The sequence below is a fragment of the Lissotriton vulgaris genome, chromosome 3_1 (genome assembly GCF_964263255.1).
Source record: "Lissotriton vulgaris chromosome 3_1, aLisVul1.2, whole genome shotgun sequence".
Lineage (NCBI taxonomy): Eukaryota > Metazoa > Chordata > Amphibia > Caudata > Salamandridae > Lissotriton > Lissotriton vulgaris.
In genome coordinates this window covers 1,997,246,260-1,997,264,705 of record NC_141689.1, presented here as the reverse complement: position 1 = coordinate 1,997,264,705, position 18,446 = coordinate 1,997,246,260, and positions in this window count along the sequence as shown.

The following is an 18,446-nucleotide window of genomic DNA, read 5'->3' as shown; positions in this document are numbered from 1 at the left end:
AATCCGTCGTGCCTGCTTGTCTCTCCATTTGATTGATTGTTATCCAAGCATTTACTGTTTTACAATTGATTCTCTTTGGTTCATTCTCTATTTACAAACAAGCATAAAGTCGCAATACTCTGTTTAGTCTTTGCAGATAGTGAAAAATCGTGAAAAATCGTGTAAAAAAATAAAATTAATCGAGCAAAATCAGTAGGCCACTAATTGGATCTCTTTTTGACCTCGCTAAAATAGAAATATTAGGAACAACCCTTCATGAGAAATACGAAAATAGTGAGATGAACTGAGCTCCACACCATGAGGGCTGCAAGACAGCTCGGCTCCGTCACCCACCCCGCCCAAAATAACGACAAACCCTATGCAAATATTAAAAATATAGACAACACACCAGCAAAGAAACAGGGTAAAACATTGTATTAAATAACTATTTACATAACTATTTTATACTTTTTATTGCCCGATCCGGCTAGCTCAATCGATCGAGCATGAAACTCATGCACTCTGATAGCAAGCGTTGCTACTGATGCTATGCAGACCAAAACTGGTTTTCAGTTTGTACATTTTTCTAGATTTTTCCATCCAAGGTTGGTTGAGTTTGTAGAACGATGGCTTCAGATTTTCAACATACGGTGTGGTGGCGCGGACTGGGAGGGGGCGCTTCGCTCCTGCCCCCTCCCCAAGTAAGATTTTCATACGTGAAAGTACGTTAATGGTTTTCGTCCCTGAGTTGCTTCAATGTCACTGCCATTCTCAAATGGCATAAGTTCTGGATGTTGGGTGCCATAGTTCAGAGTTCTGAGCAGCGCTTGTAACACTGTCTGAAGCTTATTTCCACCTACTGCAGCTTCACTATTCTCAAAGTAAGTGAGTGTCGTTTGTGGACCTGACTGCATTTGAAAACAATGTGATATGGTACCTCCCTAAACCGCTTGACGGAGGCCCCCGAGGGGCGGTGTGATGGCACGGACTCGGAGAAGATGCTTGGCTCTGACCCCCTCCCCAAGTCTTATAGCACCGGTTTAGCCTGAGATCGCCCCCGACATAGGCGGACGGCTCCCGGGGTCCGGCGGAACTTTTTGCCTTTTGATGACTCTTCTATTCTGGACCTTGTCCCACAATCCGTTTGACCTGAAGACACGCTGTAGTGGGGCCCCCCTTTACCGTTTTAGTTGCCATTCCGCCCGCTTTTGCTACACTGTGCCTCTTCCGCCATTCAGCTGTTTACCGCCCGCTCTTGCGACTACAGCGTCTCGCTCACCATGTAGTTGAGTTGCTCCCGCTCTTGCGATGCAACGATAGGCGACTGCCACAGGACTCTCAAAATGGCGGCCGGCTCTTCAGATTTGGGCGTGGTCCACTAAAATGGCCCTGGGACACCTTGGAACTCGGACGCTTCCCTGATAGGGCTTGGGTCCCATTCTCGAAAGCGTCCCCTCAGCCGTGAAGATTCTAAAAAAGTCTTGGGGGCCCCCAACTCCCGCAGGCTTCTGGTGGGGAGCGGCTGCCATGTCTGCTCGTGGAATGGCCACGACGGAGCTACGAGATGGTAGTGCTCTCATGCTGACGCCAGCTTTAGTCTGAAACATCCAGAAACACTGTAGACTACCAATTCGATCAGTTCCGGTAGCGCCCCAACATGACCCGGTAGAGAAGAACTTGCCCTCCCCTCTTTGACTGATGGTTCTTGTTGCCTGTCCCCTCTGTTGTCATTTTACAGAACTTTTTGGACTGCTGAAAGGGGTTGTGTTCCGAACGCTGGTTGTTGGAGACATTTTGACTATATTCTTGACCTACGTTGTCGCGTAATGCGTTATATGACACGCCGCGTTAGCGCACCCGGAAGTGATCCGGGGCGCGGCGCGCAGCGCGTAACGTAAGCATAACAGGTCATGTGACTTGTTAATAAAACTTTTTATTGGTTCATTTTACTTTTGTTATTTTAATAATGAAAAGCTTGGTCATATGACCTAAAAAATACGCTTTTTATTGATTTTGAACTTTTTTTTTATAACATATATGTTATAATATTCCAGGCTAATGTACTTTCCCGGAAAATTTACAACTGTCCTGCAAGTAAAATATATTCCTTTTTCGAGAAAAAGGGCGTTTCTTCGTTCCATGACGGAGCCGTTGAGTAAAAGAGACTCGGCCTGCTGTCTTACTCGCCGATACGCCTGATTATCAGATTCTTATCGATCACTTTATGTTGCAGGAGTGGAAAACACAACTGCCCTTGACCATTTATCTTTACTGCGTTCCTACATATTATACCTTTTATCCGTCATGTAATTGGACTGCTTTATTTCACTTGCCTTTTACTGATTCGAAAACAGTGACTAAAAGTAAAAACTTTACCAATGTAAATACTACTACCATGTTTTGTTTTAAAAACCTTTATTGTGAAAATGTCAGTATACAAATACGGGCCTATAACCACGTGGGCCCAGCCACGGAGCAAACTGAAATCGTATATGATGAGGAGACATTTACATTATAGAGGAACGTAACGAACGAGCCATTAGGTTGCAAGAACTAAGGTGTCTAACAGTTGCGGAATCGGTGGACGTACATTTTGTAATTAAAATACGACAGGGCCACTTACAAAAAAGTTATCTAGATATACATTTGCGTGCAAGTAACATGGGTGACGTTAATTCGAACTTTCAATAGTACAGTAATCAATAACACATCAGAACTTAATATCAATAGGGATGTCGAAATATTCAATCAATTCTCGTCCCCGCCCGCCTTGAGCATCAAAACTGCATTCATATCTCGTGATATCAACGTTGTTCAACCAGTACACAACAAGGAGTTACGAGTCCCATTTATACCGGCGCCATTTTGGGCGAGGCCGGGCAGGTCCAAGATTTAGTCAAAATGTCTCCACCAACCATCGGCCAGACCAGAACCCCTTTCGGCCCTTTATGCTACAAGATGGTGTCTTCCATTCAGAAAATATTGTTGGCAGCATTTTGAAAGGAAAGATAAACAGCCGTTCTCCTAGTGAGTCTCACATTGTTACATTTAGGAAGAATGTTGAAGAGTAATATGTGGAAAATCTGAAGCCATTTTTCTACAAACTCTCAATCAGCCTTGGATGGAAAAAAAAATCCTGAAGAATGTACAAACTGAAAACCAATTTTTGTCTGTATAGCATCAACAGCAACGCTTGAGTCAGCTTTGTGTCAAGCCGCCATTTTCATTCAATCAATAGCGTCCCCCTGCACACATTCAGGGACCTAGTCGTGTCTTCAGGTGAAACGGATTGTGGGACAAGAAGCAGAAAGGAAAAGGAAAAAAGTTCCGCCGGACCTCGGGAGCCGGCCGCCTATGTCATGGGCGATCTTTGGCCATACCAGGGCAATAGTGAAGCTGCAGCAGGTGCAAATAAGCTTCAGACAGTCTTACAAGCACTGCTCAGAACTCTCAACGATGGCACTCAACATCCAGGACTTGCCATCCGGATCTTGGCGCCTTGTGCTGGTTCCGACCTATTCACACATCGGTCCACTACTGACATCACCTCATAAGCCAACGGGGCACCCCACACCGACTTTCGGCGCAGCATTGTAGGATGGCCACACCAGTGCGGCAACTTGCTGGACACAACCTCGGTGCCATCCGGATCTCGGCGCGTTCGAGTCACTGTACCGCAAGAGTGACCGAAACTCAGCTGGACACGCCGTCTTTCGGCGCAGCATTGTAGGATGGCCACACCAGTACGGCAATTTGCTGGACACCACCTCGGTGCCATCCGGATCTCGGCGCGTTGTGCTGCTTTTCTACGCTTTTTGTAGCCCTATGCCGCATAACAGGTCATGTGACTTGTTTATAAAACTTTTCATTGGTTCATTTTACTTTTGGTTTCCTAAAGATGGAAGGCTTGGTCATATGACCTAAAAATAACACTTTTCATTGGTTTAGAACATTTTTTTTTCCCAAACGATGAAAGCCCCACCTTGTTTCTGGATGATTCAGACTGAAGCTGGCGTCAGCATGAGAGCACCACCATCTCATGGCTCCGTCGTGGTCATTCCGCGAGCAATCATAGCAGCCGCTCCCCACCGGAAGCCTGCAGGAGTCGAGGGCCCCCAAGACTTTTGTAGAATCTTCACGGCTGAGGGGACGCTTTCGAGAATGGAGCCCAAGCCCTAGCAGGCAAGCGTCCGAGTTCCAAGGTGTCCAAGGGCCATTTTAGTGGACCAGGCCCAAAACCGAAGAGCCGTCCGCCATTTTAAGAGTCCTGTGGCAGCCGCCTATCGCTGCACTGCAAGAGTGGGAGCAACTCAACAACATGGTGAGCGAGACGCTGTAGCCGCAAGAGCGGGCGCAACTCAGCTGGATGGCCGCCACCTGGGGAGGCCCGTTCACGCCGCCTCCCCCACGCCCCCCCCGGGCCGCCCCATGCCAATTTTCGGAGCAGCATTGTAGGATACCAAAACCAGTGCGGCAGTTTACTGGACATCACCTGGGTGCCATCCACATCTCAGCGCGTTCTGCTGCCTTGGGACTATTCGCACAACAGACCGCTACTGACGAGGCCTCCCTCCGCACCACCCGGGACGCCCCACGCTGTTTTTCTGAGCTGCATTGTAGGATCCCAAAAACCAGTGCGGCACCCAGGTGACATCACCTGGGTGCCGTCCAGAACTCAGCACGTTGTGCTACCTTGGGACTATTCGCACAAAAGACAGCTTCTGACCATTGTTGCTTTTTTTTGTCAAAAATGTTTAAATGTTTTTACAGTTTTTGTTCCGTTCGTTATATTTAAAAGTTAATAAAGTTTTATAATCCTACTTTGTTGGAGTGTTATATATTTTTAAAAAATCGGGTGAATGGGGCCTTGAATCGGGTTATTGTCATGTGTGGGCTTTGCAAGTGTACTGCTACAGGATCGGACATTTCAAACTCAAATGCACGTTCTTTTTCTTACCTTTCCGAAGCATGGAGCGCAATAGCAGGCAGAGAAAGGGTGATGCAAGTGTTGAACACTGCCTGGCCTGGCAAGTTGCTGGCAGTGCCCCCCCCCCCGCCCGCTCCTGAAAGAGGAAACACACACCGCCGCCCCGAGTACTTCACAGATCTTTAAAAGACCATGCGCTTGTTCATGAGGCTTAAATGGTTTATCACCCCTTCTAGAACCCCTGCATCGACCCTCTGACGTTTCCTGGAAAAATTACCACGTAACACAATACCAAGCCTTGTCAGCTGAAACCCCCGAGGAATCGTGGGGCATATTATCAAGGGGGTTTATCTCCGCTTTTTTGGCTTTAAAAGCCAAGAAAGCGGAGATAAAATTATCTCCCTATTACCAAGCTGTCGCTAACACCAGTTAGTGACAGCTAAAAGGAGATAGCGACCATCTTGGGCCCCGCTTTGCATGTCAGTGATATTTATCACTAATGACATGCAAAGTGGGCGTGCCAAGATGTTAGCGACTGGAAACAGTCCCTAACATCGCTATCTCCTATTACCAACTTTTGGAGATATTCGCGCTAAGCGCGAATATCTCCAAAAGCTAACACCTGACCTGAGCAGTTCTTAGCCATGTTATCCAATGGGAGGTGGATAACATGGCTAAGAGCATTTGCTCGATAATGCATGAATATCGCTGACTTTTCAGCGATATTCATGCATTGCGGCCGTTTTTTTTCGCATTTGCGATAAACCTTGCTAATAGCAAGGTTTATCTGCGATAAAAATCGCCGATGTGCGGCGATAATTTTTGTCTCTAAACAAGTTAGAGACAAAAATTATCGCTAGTTGTTGGTAATATGCCCCCGGGTTTTTGCTTGCAGAAATCGGGAGGCGGGAGACTAGCACTGAAATCAGTAGTCTCACGCCTGAATCGGGAGGGTTGGCATGTCTGGATTCTCTACAGCTGGGGCCATAAACTACATCCGCAGGGCTAGGTGATAGCCTGGGACCGGCCTGGCATCTAAAATGGCTGCCGTGCACGACAAAATTGTGGCATTGGAAAAAAGGCAAGATGGTGCAGACAATGTTTATCAATAAGGATTCATTTATAACAAAATATTTTATCGCACTGACAAATTGGCGGTCAACACTTCCTGATTTCCATCGAATCGAACGTTAACAGACGTCGCGCAGCAAAAAAAAAAAAAAAGCTCACGCACAGCCGCTGGAAGACATATATCAACATATATGAGCCTCCTCAGCCACCCTCAGAAAACATAAGGGATTAGGATACGTCTCCCGCACCCCCTTATACCTAGTAATTTAATTAAAACGAAGCACAAAATGGCGAATTCCCGTTTCGCTACCAGTTTGCGGCCCAGTTCGCAGCCCGGGAAGCGCTACTACCGTGAAAAATAATTTTTTTATTTATTTTCCCCACCGGACCCTTTAATAACCCCAACAACATTCCTAGGGGGTCAAGAGGGGTATACCTTGCCCCCTTTCATTAAATTCCCCCTTCGTTTTTCACCTCTTCTTCTCTCTCGATCCTACCGAGAGATAAGATGGCGGCCGCTCCGGACTGTTTAGAATGTTGACAGACACCGGGGAGCCAATCAGCTTCGCATCGCAAAGTTCCGTTTCGCGAAAAGTAAGCGGACCGGAGCGCAGCCCGGAGCGCTGTTACAGATATATATCTTGTTTTGAACGTTAATTTCTCAAAATCCACTGGAGCACATATATTGAGACCTAGCAAAGGCACATCGGGCTAACAGTCCCTACAATTTTGCCAAGTTTCGTGCAAATCCATTCAGCCGTTCGAGCTAAAGTGAGGCCAAAGGCCCTATGGAAATTAACATGGGAAAAACGCGTTTTGGGACCCCCCTTTTTTCTCGGCCCCCCCTTGACGAAACCCCCCCAAATTTTCAGGGGCTGCTCAGAAACAAAATGTGCCATTTTCCTGAACGCCAAAGTTATTAGACATAGAATTTTCAAAAGTTCCATAGACAAAAAATCCTAACTATATATACCTACTGGCGAGACGCCATATATAGCTATATATATATATATATATATATATATATATATATATATATATATATATATATATATATATATATGGGAAAGCAGAAAGCAGAACTAAAAGGGTCAATGTCAAGTTTTCATTAAAGCTGGAAAATGTGCAAAAGTCATACACGATATCACTCTTGACAAAGTTCATACCTGCGTAGTTGCAAATTAGCTTTATGCTACATCTATATTCAGATAAGTTCCCTCCCTCAACAAAAGAAAGGCAAGCCAAGGGCTTAAATGTCATGCTTCCTCGGGCACCAACAAACCAGGCACTTCATCATGCCAGCCAAACACCATAAAGCATATTATTGTGGTAACCACAGGGGGCCTTATTAACAAAGGTAAACTTATACTTTTGTGTATGTTTACAATTTTTTCTATTCACAAACTACGACTTAATAGTAAGTTTACAGATAACTTCCCACATAAATAGGCCTGTCCAAGCTTAAAGTTTTAAACGTAGCATAACCGAGACATATTTTATGATCATTTCTTTTGCATTGGACACGTTTGAGGTTCATGTAGGCAATACAATTGGTAAAATTTGGAGTTCATGCTGGGGTCCTAGAGTAAAGTCAAACAGGTTAAATCTTCATTCTAGGTTTCAGACAGCATGGCTGCCTTCTTCTGGTCTCTGCTGGGCCACTGATAACGTGATTTTACTCTTTGAGGATGGTATCTGTGTATCCAGTGACAGTCTGCGGGTGGATAAGAAAGTACCTTTGTCCACAGAAAACCTGTTTGCTGAGTACCCTTGTCATTCCTAGATGTGTGTCCTGCCTGTCTAGTAACACCTTCCTGAAGGGAAGCCTGGAGCCAGCTCTTTTTGTGTGTGCATTGTTCATTTCCATTTGAAAAGCAAGTGGGGTAGGTAACAGGTCCACTCCACCCAGGCTGGCAGCTTACTCCACTCCTCCCAACACCCAGCATTTATTGCATACTGGCTCATACAAATATACTCTACAGGGTGACTGGAAATTACACCCAAAGTGCAGCATGAAAGTTTCAGCCAGGGCCCTGAAAGTTCATGCTGCACATTGTCAATTAATTGATTTAAAGGTGTTATTTTGGGACCTAGAAATTACAATTCAAATTTTTCATTATAGAGAATGTTTCATTAGTATAGGATAAAGTATAATAAGCATCCTTATTGCATTTCGATAACTGATTTTAAAAGTCATTATGATTAAGGAAGTTAACCAGTGTTAGTGTATGGGAGTCTAGGACTACACTAAAGCAAATAATTATTAGGTAATAATAAGTAGTCAAACATGTTTACAGGTTAAATGTGCATGTGTTACATTTAATATACCATACTATCATCCCTCTGATCTTGTGGGGCCTACCCTAGGTGTGTATTCTCAATATATAAAATGTATGTTTACACTTGATATGTTGTTTCAAAGGAAATTACGCTGACTTGCAACCATAATACAGGATTTTCTATCTGGCACAATAGTGCAGATTTTTTTGGGCAACATGAGGGAAAGAGTCATCACCATATTAGTGTTAAAGAAAAACATCATCCACAAATAAAAATAATGTTGAAAAGTGCATAGAACAATATTAAGAAAACAGTGCTACAATAAATGAAAGTATTTTTCTCTTGTGAGCATCCTCCTGAGCTAGCGATGGAGACATTGACCATGAGTAACAGGACGCCTACTGGGAGTCTGAAGGTGTCACCACTGAGACTGAAGTATCCAGTGGCAACAAGGGGGACAGGGCCTCTACATTGGAGACAGACAGCAAGTCTAAGGACCCTAAGTAGCGCTGGACCCTAGGCAATCTACGGGACTTACTACTTTGTCCACCACCACCAGATCCATCTGCAACCTCCCTCCTGCTCCCCACAGTCTAGGGCAACACCTACCCCAGAAACGCTGAAATCTCCTTTGCTCTTGCTGCCTCTGTCCACCCAAGAGTGCTCTCTGAGGGGGCTATTGATCAGTTGAGTCCATAATGCAGCCACCAAGACACTTCTTAACTGTCCTAAGAACTAAGCTATCCTCACTAGTCTAAACAACTTCACTGGTTGGCAATAAATAAACAAAGTTGATTCTGATATGGGTGGCCCAGAAAATAAGGACCTGCATATCACAGAAGTAGGTTTTGTGAACATCAACCAATAGGAGCCTTTCGCTCTATTGAAATATCCATCTGACGAACACACGGACGCTTCCTTGTGAAGCAGCTGTTCACGCTACAGAGAAAGGCAATTCAATTCAAAATGCAAACACAAGCAATCACCCACAGCTTAACCCACCCAGCAAATAAAACACACACCACATAAACACAACAGAAAGCAACACCACCACAGACTCATCCAACACACAGACAGACTGACATACACCCACAACAAATCACAACCACCACAACAGATCCCTTCCAACACACAGACTCAGATACACCCATGCACCAACCTCCAATCACAGCCATCACCACAGACACCAGCAACACAAAAAGACACTCACCCACACCACAACACCCATGTATACCAACACCTTCACTCTCTATCAAGCACCCAGCAAAAACCACTCCCTCACCCAAACAACCAATCAAATCCACTAAGTGGTTGTCTTACATAGCCTAGGATATATATAGTTTTACCACTGGGGTGCTGCTGGTGATTCATTCTAGAATACCTATTCAATTTTTCCTATTTTCAGACCTCACTGGCTATGCTCTTCTAGATTTTCTACTAGTTTTAATGAATCACAGGTACACATTGGGCTCCAGCACTAAGGACGAATACTGGATGGCGTGTGCGTATCTAGCAGCCACCACAAATACTACACACTTACAGGTGGGTACCTATCAATATAGTTTTTTCTTGAGCTCGAAGAAAGGTCATTCTACAGGACACCCATTAAACGCTCATACTCAAAGGTTCTAGATAAACCTAATGGCTCTTTTCCTGTCCTCCCCCTTCCCTGATAGCAACATTCACTACATTCTTTTCAGTGACCTGAACTCTAATTAAGTAAGGGTTGATGCTCTTTACTACAGAACACAGCCTTCTGTGGGGCCAGTTTCCTAACCACACTGACCTAATGAAAGTTATTCATTACTATAATACACAGCCATCTTCTCTCGTGTTTGCTTTTAGTCAACAAGCAGTTTTTTAGGTCTCGCATGGGTGTGGCAGCCAAGCTGCCCTGCCCTCGGAGAGATCTTGTAAACAAAAAGGGAGCCTAAGCCCCGCCCCTCCTTTCTATTGGGTAGCGTCAGCGTTCATGGTAAACGCTGGCTTCCCATTAGAAAGGAGGGTTTTCCATTGCCGCCCTGTCCGCTTTCGCAACGGCCCCTCCGGACATGGTAGCCTGCATTACGACCGTCGTGACGAAGTTTCTTATCTGAAGCTTTGTCACGCTGCCTTGTTAGGTCTCGCTAGTTTAAGTAGGAAGCAGCTGCAAGTGCTGCATGTCCACTCGCTTATGTTATTGCATTTCATATTCATTTTTAAAAACTTTTTATTTCTCCATTAGGAACGTGTATTGTAACACTTGCATGGTCCGCGTTTATTTAGGTGCCGGGTCTATTTACTGTCCCAGTCTGACCCCAGGTGCCGCCGTCCTGGAGGGTTTGCCCATGTGTCTCAGCACCACATCCAGCAGGTCACATAACTGGCAGTCCTTGCCCGGCGCAGCCACAGACCGTGGGAGACAGCAGTGTGCGTGAGGCAGGTGTGTCTGTCTGAGGGAGATACAGCAGCGTTTATTTATTTTATGTATTTATTTTATGCGTTTTTATAGCGGACTTTACCGAAGGTGTCAGAGCGCTTCACAAAAGGAACAGTGTGTGTGAGGGAGAGAGACAGCAGCCTTCGTTTGTGTATGGGTAACGGAGAGAGACAGCTGTGTATGCCTGAGGTAGTGTGTGTGTGCGAGGGAAAGATAAGTGTGTGAGTGTGAGACATCGCTGTATATCTCAGGGAGAGTGACAGCAGAGTGAGAGTGACAGCAGAGTGAGAGTGACAGCAGAGTGAGAGACAGCAGAGTGAGAGTGACAGTAGAGTGAGAGTGACAGAAGAAGAGTGACAGCAGAGAGAGTGACAGCAGAGTGAGTGACAGCAGAGTGAGAGTGACAGGAGAGTGAGAGTAACAGCAGAGTTAGAGTGACAGCAGAGTGAGAGTGACAGCAGAGTGAGAGACAGCAGAGTGAGAGTGACAGCAGAGTGAGAGTGACAGCAGAGTGAGTGTGACAGCAGAGTGAGAGTGACAGCAGAGTGAGAGTGACAGCAGAGTGAGTGACAGCAGAGAGAGTGACAGCAGAGTGAGAGTGACAGCAGAGTGGTAGTGACAGCAGAGAGAGTGACAGCAGAGTGAGGGTGACAGCAGAGTGAGAGACAGCAGAGTGAGAGTGACAGCAGAGTGAGAGTGACAGAAGAGTGAGAGACAGCAGAATGAGTGACAGCAGAGTGAGTGACAGCATAGCGAGAGTGACAGCAGAGTGAGAGTGACAGCAGAGTGAGAGACAGCAGAGTGAGACCCAGCAGAGTGAGAGTGACAGCAGAGCGACAGCAGAGTGAGAGTGACGTGAGAGTGACAGCAGAGTGAGAGAGACAGCAGAGTGAGAGACAGCAGAGTGAGACCCAGCAGAGTGAGAGTGACAGCAGAGTGACAGCAGAGTGAGAGTGACAGCAGAGTGACAGCAGAGTGAGAGACAACAGAGTGAGAGTGACAGCAGAGTGAGAGTGACAGCAGAGTGAGAGACAGCAGAGTAAGAGACAGCAGAGTGAGAGTGACAGCAGAGTGAGAGTGACAGCAGAGTGAGAGTGACAGCAGATTGAGAGTGACAGCAGGGTGAGAGTGACAGCAGGGTGAGAGTGACAGCAGAGTGAGTGACAGCAGAGTGAGAATGACAGCAGAGTGAGAGACAGCAGAGTGAGAGAAAGCAGAATGAGAGTGACAGCAGAGTGAGAGTGACAGCAGAGTGAGAGACAGCAGAGTCTGAGGAGACAGCACCGTGAGTGATGTGAGAGTGACAGCAGAGTGAGTGACAGCAGAGTGAGAGTGACAGCAGAGTGACAGCAGAGTGAGTGACAGCAGAGTGAGTGACAGCAGAGTGAGAGTGACAGCAGAGTGAGTGACAGCAGAGTGAGAGTGACAGCAGGGTGAGAGTGACAGCAGAGTGAGAGTGACAGCAGAGTAAGTGACAGCAGAGTGAGAGTGACAGCAGAGTGAGAGTACAGCAGAGTGAGAGACAGCAGAGTGAGAGACAGCAAAGTGAGAGTGACAGCAGAGTGGGAGTGAGAGCAGAGTGACAGCAGAGTGAGAGACAACAGAGTGAGAGTGACAGCAGAGTGAGAGACAGCGAGTGAGAGTGACAGCAGAGTGAGAGACAGCGAGTGAGAGTGACAGCAGAGTGAGAGTGACAGCAGAGTGAGAGTGACAGCAGAGTGAGAGAGGCTCAGCAGTGTGAGTGTTCCAGAGAGAGCAGGGTATGCGTGTGCGCTTATATGGTGCACTGGCACAGAGGAGCTAAAACAAAGAACAGCTGAACACGTTATGTTATGTTATGTTACATTAAATTTATTAAGTGCACGTACGCCCGTAGGCTTCATGGCGCTGTGGAAGACTGGCAAAACATAACATGTGACAGAAAGAAAAATTAACTAAGGATAAGCCTGCTTAAAGAGCCAAGTTTTAAAAGCCTGTCTAAAGGCTAACAGATCTTCGTGGAGTCTTAGTGGCAGTGGCAAAGAGTTCCACAGGGAGGAAGCTAGGAAGTGGAAAGATCCTCCTCCCTGGCGTTGTTTCCTGATCCGGGGCACGACTAACAAGTTCTTTTGGCCAGAGCGGAGAGCACGGGAGGGAGTGTAACTGACAAGCAGGCTGCTAATGAATCCAGGGCCCTTACCTTGTAGAGCCCTGAAGATAATGCATCCCGCTTTGAATGCTGCTCTCTGCGCTACAGGCAGCCAGTGAAGACTGGCCAGTCCAGGTCTGATAGACTGCCACTTAGGAATTTTGCAAATCAACCTGGCCGCTTGGTTCTGGACCAGTTGAAGTCTCTTGAGCTGCCCCGCTGGTAGACCCAAATATAAACTATCTGTGTCTGTGTCTTGGGAGCTTTCTGGAGGCAGCCGGCCCTCTGTGAGGGGAGCATCAAGGAGGGGACCCCCCAACCAATCAAGAGCAGCTACTCACACGTGACGGTCTCAAGGGGCGGGTAGGGGGCAGATCCTCTAAGTGCTGGGGTCACTGTCAGACCCCGGTCTTGTTGTTCAGGTATCATGTTTCTGGGAGATATCTGGAGGCTAACACCTAGAGTTCAATACAATGGAAGGAAACAAAGGTACACAGTGTATTAATTCACAAGTACTTTATAGAAACTATAACTTGGAGCGCACTTTTGCCAAAGGTTTAGTCCAATATAAGAGATGTGCATACACTGTAAGTCTGCCAGTTGGATCTTAGTGTACAAGTAAATGCACAAATAATTTAAATGGCACCTACTATTCTTTTATTTATAGCGCTACTCATGCCAGTGTAGTGAGCCAGAGTGCTTACCATCACACACACTCAAACAATCATTCAAGCGTGTAAATATGTGTACAGGAAATGTTACATAAAAATAATGAGGGTTGTAAGGTGTAGGAATCTCACATCGTCAATAGTTGTAGACATATGCTCAGAGCGAATTGTCCAATAAACACAAAGTCAGGATATAAAACGCAACGCAGTGATTGTGGTTTGCTGTACTAACAAGACTTTATTACTTCCTAATGGAACTCTTCTTTGCAGTCTTAGAATAACAACAGATTGAGTTAATAACAATAAGGATCTAAACCCATAACTTACAATTTGCATGAAGCTCCTTGATGCTGGTAAATAGATTACTGTTATATTTGAAGGGTTGCAACTTATAAACTGCAAGTAGCAAAATGATCTGTGTCAAAAGCAGTAGCCACTTACCTTCCTACATAAAATACTAATATGTGATGTATATGTGACACAATGTGATTTACTACAAGCACATTAAACCTCTCTGTTACTTTGAATCAAGACCGTTACTGCACAATATACCAAAACTTTTCCAGAACTGCTTAAACAACTATAGTTGTTTAAGCAGGGTAGCTAGCGAAGTGGGACAGGAGAGGTGCACAAGCTTACAAACACATTGGAGTCAATGGCTGTGACCGTGCGCTTTTGGAGACATGGGCTGTGAACGCGAGCGTCTCCTCGCACTCCCCCATGCTTCCACACACTTTCACTTTCGCGAGCTGCTACTAGGACACACTGTTCAGCACGGAGCGAGGGCAGGAAAGCGGGAGAGCTGGGCACTTACAGTGCCTTCCTCTTGCTCTGTGTAGTTCAGCACATGCAATATTTGCTCCAGATCCTATAATATCTGGGGGTGCCATAGTCAAACAATCAGCAGACCAGTATGACAAAGAATGCAGATGCCTTCTCAGGATCAGAGAAACTATTGCATTTTGACCAAAGACCCCACGGAAAAGATACAAATACGTATAATCAGTATGGTTGAAGAGGCCATATCATATGGATGGATTACGAAGAAGGAGGGGGAATTCCTGATACAAGTATCACCCATCACACCTTACATGTACACAATCCCCAAAATACACAAAAGTCTAGACAGCCCACCGGGACGCCATATTGTGTCTGGCATAGGTTCTATACTAGAACCAGTATCCAAATTTGCTGATGCATTTCTGAGACCGATAGTGCAAAAAACCTCTACCTATTTGAAAGACACTAAAGACATATTGGTCCTTCTAGAAAACCTTCTTTTCAACCCTGATAACCAACTATTAATAAGCTGTGACATCGAGAGCCTGTACACCAGCCTTCCACATGAGGAAACTTTAAACATCATAGAAGAAGTCCTCTTCAGTATCGATTGGGAGTATCAGACACCCAGAAATATCATCATGGAGTGTTGTAACCTGGCACTGTAAGATTTTTTTTTTGAATATGAGAATACACTTTACCTCCAGAAGCATGGGACCAGCATGGGGAGCACCTTTGCTTCCAGCATTGCTGGTCTCTATGTATATCACCTTGAGATGATCAGAATCCTGCATAAAAACAACCCGTTCCATAACCAGATCCATACCTGGAAGAGATACATCAATTGTATTTTTAACATCTGGAATGGGAGTTGAAAGATCAGCACAACGCTTTATCACCTGGCTGAACTGTCAAGAGGACTTCTTGAAATTTGCCAGCACTATTACAAAAGAACTCCTGGTATTTTTTGATCTGAACATTTCACCCTTGAACAGCAGACTAAAAACAACTACCCATTTTAAAGAGACATCCAAGAACTGTCTCCTAATGTACCAGAGCTTTCACCCCAGACACTTCAGACATAATCTTCCATACGGACAATTTTTACGTCTGAGAAGAAACTGCACTGAGGTAGCGGACTTCAAGATGCAATCAAACAATTTAAAAAAGAAACTTCAGATACGACAGTACCCTTAAAGGGTAATCAACAAAGCATACAAGAGAGCATGAAACAACTGCAGAAAAAGCCTTTTAGAACCTGCTTTCCAAAAACAAGAAGAAAGGCGCCACTTTTGCATCACAACATACCACACTAAATCAAATAAAGTAACGAAACTGATAAACAAACATTGGAGAATTCTCAATAGTGGTGGACTAAATCTCCAGAAACCCATTTTTTCACACAGGAAAGGACAGAGCATTCGAGACATGATTGTGCATACAAGACCTAACAAACAGGTAACATCAGGTCAATCATCAGCAATGTGTAACATTCATGGACATCATCCCTGTGGAAAATGTAAGGTTTGCAATCTTACATCCAAAAGCAAAAAAATGTTGTTCCAAAATGGAACCAAATGGGAGCAGAGGACATTCACCACATGCAACACCGCAAGTGTGGTGTACTTGATCAGATGCCCATGCCAAATGGAATATTTAGGCATGACTACGAGGGCAGTGAAGACAAGAATAGGCGAGCATAAGAGTAACATCAATTGCAAAAGAAGTACGACTAAAATGGCATCGCATTTTCTGGAAAAGAACCGCACCGCAAACGATATCTATTGAACTGTGATCGAGCAGATACCGAATGAGAAATATCTATTTGAAAAGGAACAGCGTTGGGTGCACCGCATAAAGAGCAATGAAAGAGGGCTTAATGATGAAATCCCATGGAGCCAATTATGAACCACGCTTTCGTAGGATGTTGGATTTTGACCACTCATATTAACACCAGCAATGAGGTCTCAGCAACATCACTGCACCCAGTGAATCAGAAAGCAGAATGACAATTGAGTGTAAAAACGCCTGTATAATAATAATGAACCTCACGAAGCACGACCTTCCAATTTAATGGGGATGAGATTACAATCGTCTTCCCTTGAGGATAAAACAAGGCTTGAACGTGGGGGAGAACTAGCTCCTTCTATTCACTCACCAGCAGAGTCACTAAATTTGGGCAATCGACTTCCCATTATAATAAACTGGACTTATGATTTGTACAAAATTGTGTTACTATTATGGTTATACTAACACCAAAATACTCAGAATAACTAGTGTTAACGTATGTAAAACAAAGAGAAATCAGGGATCATCAGTTTCTGCCTGCCGGTACTGATAATACAATTTTTGTACACTTTTTGTACAAATTACTCTGAAGGGAACTTCGAAATAGTATGTACAGCAACCCATTCGAAAAGACAACAGGAAATGGTTTCTTTTTCATCATCGGAATGTACCATGGAAAGCAGACATTTTTGTTGACATTCTAGTCTTTAGTTAGAAATCATACCGAAGTGTGAATAACGATCACGCTCCTTCTCCTATCAAATACACTTCTTGGGGCTTCGAAAATCAGAAAACGAATGTAACCAGACAATCCTTCTATTTTTGTAAATCACGAAGTAACAATGAAACCATTCACGAAGTAAGAAATCAGTCTTTTCTCCATCGCCATGGTTATGTGAGCGTCACTTTGACATGCGACACTGGCAGCTTGCAAACTGAATGACCAGGTGCATCCAATCATGGAAATTAGGCCGACAATTAGTCAATCACGTAACGTATAAATAACCTGTGCTACCGTAGATGCTTCAAACCACGGAGCAGCACGGAGGTCTTTGGACGGATGAGGGAACATCATTATACACGTAAGTCTGACTCTAGCCAAGTCGTTAAACTGCCCGGATAAGAGGTAACCTGGACTCACAAGTCCTCCCGCTCTACCTATTTGTTTTAATCCTCGACTGCAAACAACTTGATCTGTATTTTATTACAGTGACGGGAAATACAAAAGAACCTTCCCCTACCCCGGCGCTGGTTCATGTGGCACGGTGAACTACAACCAGTGTATGTATTCCCTCGTAACTCGAAATCTCATGATTCTATTGAGTGTATGCATGTATGGATGGTGATGCAAACTGAACTTTCATGATTGCTTTGGGCTTCATAAACAATCCCACGATGTATGTATGGAAGTACAACGGCCCAAAAAATAGAGTGCACGCGTGTATGTGTGGTATTGTCTACTTCTTTAAATGAAACGCTAACAATATTCTGTATGACCTATGTGGTTAATGGGCATAAATACGAGCCTGATGTGATTGAAATATTGGGCACGAAAAATATATTGTGGAAAATATATCACTGAATCTGTACTTTTCCACCACAGGGCGATAAGAATATGACAAACCCCCTTTTTTAATTATTCCACGTAATGATGATGTGTCATACCGACAACCAATAGGTTGTTCATCCAGTTTTGTTGTTTTTCTCCACAGATACGGACTTGGTAAATATTTTTTGAGGAGATCATTCAGCCTCCACACTTTCTTCATTTTTAGTTGTCCTGCCTATTTTTGCGGTCAGCTTGATGTGAGATTATAGGCATATAACATATAAACTATTATCTCAGAGTGTAGTAGGGATCACAATAGGTCCTGATGAGTAAAGCAGTAGGGGACTGCTTACAAAACATGTCGACCAAATAACTAACTAGGATTTACTCCCTCCTTCCCCTTTTTAACGTTCCCAGCCAGAGATACGAATAAAGTTTATTTTTTCTACTAGCCGGGAATTTGTAATTATTCTATTCACACTTTTCCCTACCACTCAAATCACTCTCACTTATCACACCTATAGTCTATTAACACAAAATGGATCACTGACAATTTCAACCTCCTAAATATCGGCATACAGGAATATCGAGTCAACAATATCGAGAGCAAGAATATCGACATCCTATCTACAACATGGAAAGTACAAAAATATTGAAAAAATAATATAGATGTCAAAAATATCGATGTTAAAAATATTGTTTTTTTTTCTTTTAATATATAAATGTAAAATAAAGTATATAACACTAATAAATAAAATCTACATAGTTAAAAGTATCTAATAATGTTTAAAATTAATAAATAATACATATATATTAATAATACATTAATTAAATATATAATATATATGTACTGAACA